Below are 8,190 nucleotides of genomic sequence, written 5' to 3'. Positions count from 1 at the left end.
GGAGTGACAGTGACAGTACCTACGGCTACGGCGGCGGCGTATCGGAGGGGAATGGCTTCCATCCACCCCCGGCTCCGAGAAGGAGCCGCTTACCCCGCCTCATCGGCTTCAGCGCCCATTTAAGCACCTCCGGAGTCCAGGGCGTCTGATGCTCCACGCTGCCCTCTGTCCACCTGGGCTGCAGCCTCGGCCTTCCAGAAGCCCCTGGGCCTGCTCCAGCCAGTGTCCTGGAGAACTTGCCTCTGACTTCCCCTCTGCAGTTTCCAGCCCATGCTGCAGGGGGTGAGTGTAGACCCCACAGTCCCCGAGTGCGGGCTGGTGGCACACCTTCTCAGAAGTTCATTTCTTCGTCCCAGGTGAGTCTCCTCATTGTCCCCTCCTGTGGCAGGTTGAGTCCTCACGGCCCCTGAGCCTGCAGCCCTTAGGTGTCCAGCTTTACACAGGCATCTCCTGTTACAGCTCTCTTTTCGGGTTTGTTTTTCTTTCTTGAGTGGTACGTAAAACGATGATACAGCTTTAAAACAGTGGCATTTTAGATTTGATGAAAAAGGGTCAGTGTAACTAATTCTAAAAATACACGCACCCCCATGTTCATTGCAGCATTATTCACAATAGCCAAGACTTGGACACAACCTAAGTGTCCGTGGATGGATGAATGGATAGAGATGTGGTATATATACCCAATGGAATACTACTCAGCCATAAAAAAGGATGAAATCTTGCCATTTACGATAACATGGGTGGAACTTGAGGACATTATGCTAATGAAATAAGTCAGATGGAGAAAGCCAAATACTGTCTGATTTCACTCATATGTGGAAGATAAACAAACAAACACATAGATATGGAGAACAGAGTGGAAGGGGTGGGGAGGTGAAGGGTAAAGGGCACGTGTGTATGGTGATGGACGGTAATTAGACTATTGGGGTGAACACGATATAGTCTACTCAGAAGCTGAAATTGAATGATGTACACCTGAAATTTATATAATGTTATAAATCAGTGTTTCCTCAATTGAAAAAAATTTTTTAAAAAGGTCAATGTTAGCTTCTGTTATTTTTAAAGACCCAGTGAGAAGAATTTGGTAATCTCTCTGGGATCAACTTGTTTCCTCCCCAGTCAAGTTGGAAAGAACAGCCTCTCACCCATGGCTCTTTAACCAGGAGAACCCGACCCACCAAGCAGTTCGTCAGGACAGGTCGCGGGTAGGGTTAGCCTTCCTAAGCGCCGAGGTGTGCAGGTCCCCCATCCCCCAAATCCTGGCCCCAAGCAGCCAGCCCACTGCATAATGGGCCAAGGCAGGCTGGGCAGCACTCGGCCAGGTGAGCCAGCAGATGCACCTGGATCCTGAAGCTGCAAGAACCTGGATGCCCCGCGCCAGGTGCACAAGCCTAGGGTGGCTGCTTACAGAACAAGCTGGCAGTCATGGGGAGAGCACAGACTCTGCCATACCATCCTGGCCACGTCACCAGTCAGTGGACCCTCAGCCAGGGACCAACCTCAGCGAGGGGCTCGAGATGGTGGGCTGGGGGTGGCACAGCAGCCAGGACCCCAGAGGTGGCTGGGAGTCCAGTCCCCAGCAGGGAGCTGACTCCCTGTACACCCCTCCTTCGGTGCCTGGCTGAAGCATCAAACCTTCTGGGAGCTCCTCACGTCCCCCACTCTGTCGGGAGTCCCCTCTCCACGCTTCCTCTAGAACAGCACTCAACTCACTGAGCTCACCGTGTTTCCTTCGCCCAGGAGGGCTCTCCAACCACAGGTTCCGTGCCGCCTGCCGGGCACTGGAGAGACGTTCTCACCACACGCAGCCCTTGCCTGGAGCTGCCAACAAGAAGCCAGCAGCCACCTGCTGTGCAGCAGGGAGTGCTTCCTGCCCCGTGGGGTCTCCCGGCCCCCTGAGAGTCAGGTGGGCGTTAAGGACCATCCCCAGAAGAGCTTGCACTGTGCCAGGTGCCACCGGCTCATGCACCGGGACAACATGCGGTTTGCAGGAGCACTGAGGCCCCTCCTCCCCCCGCACACGCGGTACAGGGTCTACTCAGGGTCATCTGGGAAGCCCGACAGGGGATCCGCTTTCCTGGGAATCAAGCCGTTGGCTTCAGGCTGATGCAAAGGCCACATTTTTTCCCTTTTGCAGAGAAATGAGAGACGCTTTGACTAAAATGTTTATTTGTTCACAAACTTCTTGGGACGTGACACCATTTTGCAATGTGTTTAAGTGCACATGACAAGCATCCTTCAAATTAAAAAACGACCACAAGCCCAAGGCAAAAAACAGCACAGTGAGTCAGCTGCATCAGCTGATGGAGAGAATGTTCTAGAAGGCCCAGCATAGATGCCACTAATGGCACTCCCCTGGGAAGTGCCTATGCCTGAGAGGTCTTCTAGAAAATTCTGTGGGGGCTTCGGGGAAGGCAAAATAAGAGAGGAACTGTCACGACCTCTAATGAATGTTGCCTCTTTCCAGCCATGACGTTTTCCGGAGGACAGGGTACACATATTTCCTCGAATGGATTTAAGGCTGTAAGAGCGGCTTTTCCTGTGGCGAGGCTGTGGTAACACGAGGGCCAGCCCAGCTGGCTGGCACACTTCCACCATCCAGGAGAGGTTCCCAGGCTGAAGGAGAGTGCTGCCCGCAGGGTCTCGGCCTGGCTCTGGAGTTACAGACACAGAGCAGAGCTCTTCTTTGCCACCCCTGCCGGGGTGCGGGGGGCACGGGGCCTCTGGGTCCAGGTGCCTCTTGCAAAGCAGCACCTCTCACATCTGCAGCCCACGGCCAAGGGCTGGACTGAGGGCTTTTGTTGTACTGCCTGGGTGGGTTTTTTTTTTAACTGCTTCCTGACCACATATCTGTAGTTATTATTCCTAAAAATAGTTTGGGTTTTTTTGAATTGCATCTTATAATTTACCAGCACTTAAATATATCCTGCTGAGAAGAGATGTCAGAGAATTAGCCAAACGCAGCCCAACAACACCCAGTTAGTGGGAACAGAATTTGTCACACTGGCTCCACCAGGCTATGAACTGTCACTAATGCCTTGATGGCCAAAAGGAGCTGACTGCTGTGTGCGTGTCTGGAAGGAAAGAACTCGGGACCCGCCTCACCCTGGACCTTGGGTGGGGGCCAGTGCTGCGGGCTCTGCAGGACCCCATGGGCGAGGCCGTATCAGCGAGTCCATCCTACCACGTGGTGGGGCCCCAATCATGCAGCCCACTCCTAGTTCTGAGGGGACGGCCCAGGGCCTGGAGAGGGAAGAGAGCAATGATGAACAGGATTGAGGAGGGCCCCGTGTCCGTGCACTCATTCACTCACTCACTCCTTCTCCTGGGCTTGCTTATCTGCTGAGCACCATTCTCTTCCTGGAATGGAAATATGACAGACGTGCACACGATTCCCAGACATTGTCCCTTGGGTCCATTTGGCAACAAGGACGGTGGGTGGCCTCATCTGGGAGTGGCCCCACTGACCACTAGACTGAAAACGATGCTGCCACTCAAGGGAAGCCCCCTCATTGGCTCCCCCAGGGCGGAGCAGAGGGGCTGCATTAGGGGAGGGAGCCCCCACCCTCCTGGCCGCTGTCCCCCTGCAGACCTGAGCTCTGCCCACTGCCATGACTCTCTTCACTGTCTCAGGATGGTGATCAAGAGACCCACTGGTGGCCTTGGGAGAAGGGGACAGGGTCCACATGCTTCCACATCCTCACCAGAAAAAGCTCTGAGCACACAGACATTCGTCACGTCTTCCCCATCAGGATTCTGGTCCCTCCTAGTAAACCAGACAGGATGCAGGCCACCAGCAAGCCCAGCCCACGTACTTCACGACAAGCAGAAGTGGAGCCGACGGCGAGGTTTCTCAGAAACGGGCACTTCCCCGGGCACCCCCGTGCCTGCCGGTCTGGGGCGCCCTGCCCTGACTACCGACTGTCAGACGTGAGGTCCGGGAGCCCCAAACCAGATTCGCCATAGACTTTACCTCCAAACCCAGATGATGCTGAGAGCGAATGGGGCCAATACTAATTACTAGGCTGGAATGACAGTCGTTAACCTGGGCCACCCCACAGACCCTAAGTAAGCTAGTCACGTTACACATACAACACGGGTCACTTATCAGAGACCCACTGTGACCCGGGCACTGCACATTGTGCCTTCCTAACACCATTTTGAAGCATCATAATAATCCCATGAAGGAGGTGGGGAAACTGAGGCTCAGAGAGAGAAAGCCATTGTCCTAGGGACACCCAGCAACCACGTTGGGTTCGGCCGGAGCTGAAACCATCCACAGCCTGTGCCATCTCCTCCGCCCACAACTGCCACTCCGCACAGCCCTGCCCAAAGCCAAGCTGCCATCTGGGGCCCCAGGGGCATTTCTGTGGCAGGACCAGTGCCCCATCCACTGGGCTCCAACGAGGCCCAGCCGGCCCTCAGTGTGTCTGCTGCAGGCAGAAGTCCAAGAGCTGCCGTGGGCGGACGCTGGCTGTGGGGGGGTCTCCCCAGCAGCCAGTTGGCCGTGCTGGCCGGGACCCGGTGGAACTGCTGGCGGGCAGGGAGTGCAGGATGGGCCGGCCCCGCCTCACCGGAGCTCAGGCCTCCCAGGGAGCATTGACAGTGACAGTGGGGCACGAACTCCCCCAGCCTGTGGGGAGTTGAGCAGGCAGTTCAGTTCAGACTCCGTGACCACACTCAGCACACACACCCCCAGCTCTGGAGGGTCGGAAGGTTCTAGTTCTAAAACCACAGACAAGTTCAAATGGGGGCCCTGACACCCACCAGCCAAGCGGCTCTGTGCCAGCTCTGAGCCCGGGCACGTGCCTCCGGTGAGGGGCCCCGAGGGCACGTCTGGGAGCAGCACAGGTGGGTTCGCATTCGGAGAGCTGTCTGGCAGGATCCTCCCGTGTCATACGCAGGAACCGAATCAGAACCTCCCAGCCCCGGGTGTGGATGAGGTTCTGACGTGGCTGGCGGTTTAACCCGCAAGAATCCATGTGTCCCCCACTGTGTGTTCCTCTCAAGGGTCTCTCGCCCTTTGGAAGGTGGTGCCCTTATTCCAGTTATTTGCAATTCCTACAAAGGCTTTGGAACCGGGATCTCCCGGAAACTGTCTTCAGAACTGGGAATCATTCTTAGATTCTTCTGTGGATAGCTCGAAGGTGAATTTAACCTGGTTAGAAATAGCCCGGTCACCTTGAGCCAGTGGCGTGGGTGAAGAAGGTAAAAGGGCCAGGGGCACCATGATTTTTCCACTCTGGTTCTTGGTTTTCGCCCTTGGGTTTTATTTCTTCAGTCGTGGTGTGAGGCAGGCAGACCCGGAGAGCCAGGACTCTGCAGTCCATGGGGAGCAGCCCAGGTGGACACGGGACAGGGCGCTGCTCCCAAACCCAGCCCCTCGATGTCCTCCCTCCCTGAAGACACCTGCCTGCTCTCGTTGACCTGCGTCTCCTGCATCAGGACCAAGAGCCCATCTCGGTGGGGTTCACTGGGAACCGGGCACAGAGCCGGGCCCCAGGAGGCACTCGGCCGATGGTGAGCGAATGAGTGAACAATGCATCACAGCTCCAGCCTCATGACCACCAGAGCAGCTCATTCTGTCCACGTTTTCCACTCAGGGCTCAGGGAAGGGAGCCACAGAGAAGAGAGTGGGAGCTGCCATGTCTTGGAGCTGTCACGGTGGAAACTAGGCTGCACACACAGGCACCGCGGCTGTGGTCTGGGTTCTTCCTCCTGCACACATGTGTGCACTCATACAGACATGCACACTCACACACACACTTGGGCCCTTGCACACATACATGAAAATAAAATCAGATCTAGCCACCAATATAAAATCGTGGCTGAGTAAGCCAGGCTCCCTCATTATTCATTTACCTTTTCAGATGCAAATGCTCGAGCTGGGACCTCATGCAGGAGCTCTGGGGACTCCAGCACCTACCACACACACACGTGTACACACACTCACGTGTGCATGCATGCATGCTCACACAGTCACATGTGTACGTGTAAGCACATGCATGTGAGTACTTACACATCCACACATGTACACATGAGCGCACAGACACACATGCACACACATACACCTGCATACACGGGCATGATACCCAGATCAGATGAACGGCTGGCTCACAGGAGAATGCCCGGTTCCCTCTGTCCACGGTTGCCTCCATGCACTTCCCCAAGAATGTGCGGCCTCTGCCAGCTTCCATGTGAGGAAGCACAGGGCCTGTGACCCACGAGAAACCCACTCTGTGTCCCTGAGCCGGATGGGATCAGTGGCCCAAAGCCACATGACTCACGTCCTGAGCACTGATCCCGAAGAGCTCAGAGGGACCTGACGGGGAGGAGGGAGCCACTCCCCTAGGCCCGGAAGCCCCAGGAGCCCCTACCCCTGGCTCGTGGGAACATATGTCCCCTCCCAACAACACCTGACAAGCCAGACCTGAGGACACAGCCAGCTAGCCAGAACAGACCAGCTGACCTCGCAGGGCATCCTAGAGCCCCAGGGGGACCTTGTATGAACAAAGGCAAGAGCCTGGCGCCATGCCCCGTGCCTGCGCTCTCCCTTGGGCCAGTGGCTTGGGCCATGGCTGACCCAGCCCCGTGAGGTTGAGGACCATCAGCTCCTCCCAGGACCCACTTCTGTCAGGGTGTCCTTCTGCTGCAGCTCAAGACAGGGGGAGCAGGGACCACTCAGGGTCCTGGCCATGGATGAGAATTCCAGGAACCCTGTAGGCAGGAACACAGACCCACCCTGCCCTACTCACAGTTTGTGACAGTGGTACCCAGTGGGCCCTTTACACGAGGTCTCCCTCATTCTCCTGTGAGCGCCAGGCCAGGGTCTTCAGAGAAAGGGATGGGAAGAGGAGCAAAGAGACCACTCGCTCAGCTGTGACAGTCCTGAGGCTCCAGCCTGGGCCTCCACCCAGATCCTGGAATCCACGCCCAGCGGGTGCTGAGTGTGAGGCCTGGGTGGGTCCCAGCCTCCTGAGTGATTTTGAAAGCTTGCCAGGATTGGAACGAGGCAGGTGCTAGCTCAGACAGACCCACACCTGCCTGCGCCCCAGCCTCCGTCTCCCTGGACGGGGGCAGTCTCCTCATATATAGCAAGGGAGGTGGGCCTGGTGATTCCTCTGTCCCAGAGCCCTTGACAAGAGCAGGGGAGAGGCCCCAGCTGCCTCAGGCGTAAGGGGGGAACCCTGTGGATGTCAACGTCCCTCCAGGTCATCAGCTGGGAGGCCGCAGAGACCCGCCCAGCTGAGGTCGAGCTCACGCCCCAGCGGCTCCAAGGACAGGGGCCCGACAGCCAGGACCCACCTGGTCACGGCGTATGGGGCAAAGCAGACAATGAAGGACCCGATGAAGATGCTGGTCTTCCTGGCAGCCTGCTGGGGATGCCACTTCTGCTCCGTGGGTCAGTGCTGCCACTGCTGCGGGGAGAGAGGACAGGACAGCAGCCAGGGTGCCCGTGGGCAGGGCGGAGCCACAGCCCAGAGCCGACAGCCAGACCTGGCAGGTGCACAGCAGATGCCCAGGCTGGAGAGCCGGAGGGAAACAGAGAGCCAGGACAAGAGAGAAAGAACAACAGAAAGAGGGTTTCTTCTGTAAAGGTGAAATAAAGGCAGTGTGGAGGGCAGGAAGCAGGGGACCACTCTCTCCCCATTCCGTCTCTAAGACCCCACCACGGCTCTTCCTTCCCCTCTGTGCAGAGGGAACTAAGTCAGACCCACTGAAGGAGGAGTACGCTGGATCCTCGGGCAGGGAGAAGCTACCTGGGCCGGCTGTCTCGGGGCAGGAGAGTTGTGGGGAGCTCTGGGCACAGGTTGGGGAGGGACAACGTGGGCAACGACACCAGCTGGAGATGCAGTGGGCAAAGGCACGCCAGGCTGTGAGCAGACGGAACCAGGCAGGCCCTCCAAGACCTGAGACCCCAGGCCAGCCGAAACGCTCTGCCTACTGTGGGCACATATTCCACACACAAATACAGATGCTGAAAAGCAGTTGGCCCTTCAGGTGTGCAGACTCGCAGAGCGCACAAACAAGACAATGTGGAAACCCGTGGGCATGTGCACGGAAAGACCCACAAGCGTGTGAACACCTGGGGCAGGTGACAGGGACCGCAGGCTCCTGTGGGCCAACTGCCGAGCAGGGTGGCAGGAGCTCCAGTGAGGCCCTCAGGGCTGGTCCCGGCGTATGGGCCGG

This window comes from Equus quagga, chromosome 3, assembly GCF_021613505.1.
Source record: "Equus quagga isolate Etosha38 chromosome 3, UCLA_HA_Equagga_1.0, whole genome shotgun sequence".
NCBI classification, from domain to species: domain Eukaryota; kingdom Metazoa; phylum Chordata; class Mammalia; order Perissodactyla; family Equidae; genus Equus; species Equus quagga.
Note: the sequence above shows the minus strand (reverse complement) of the source record.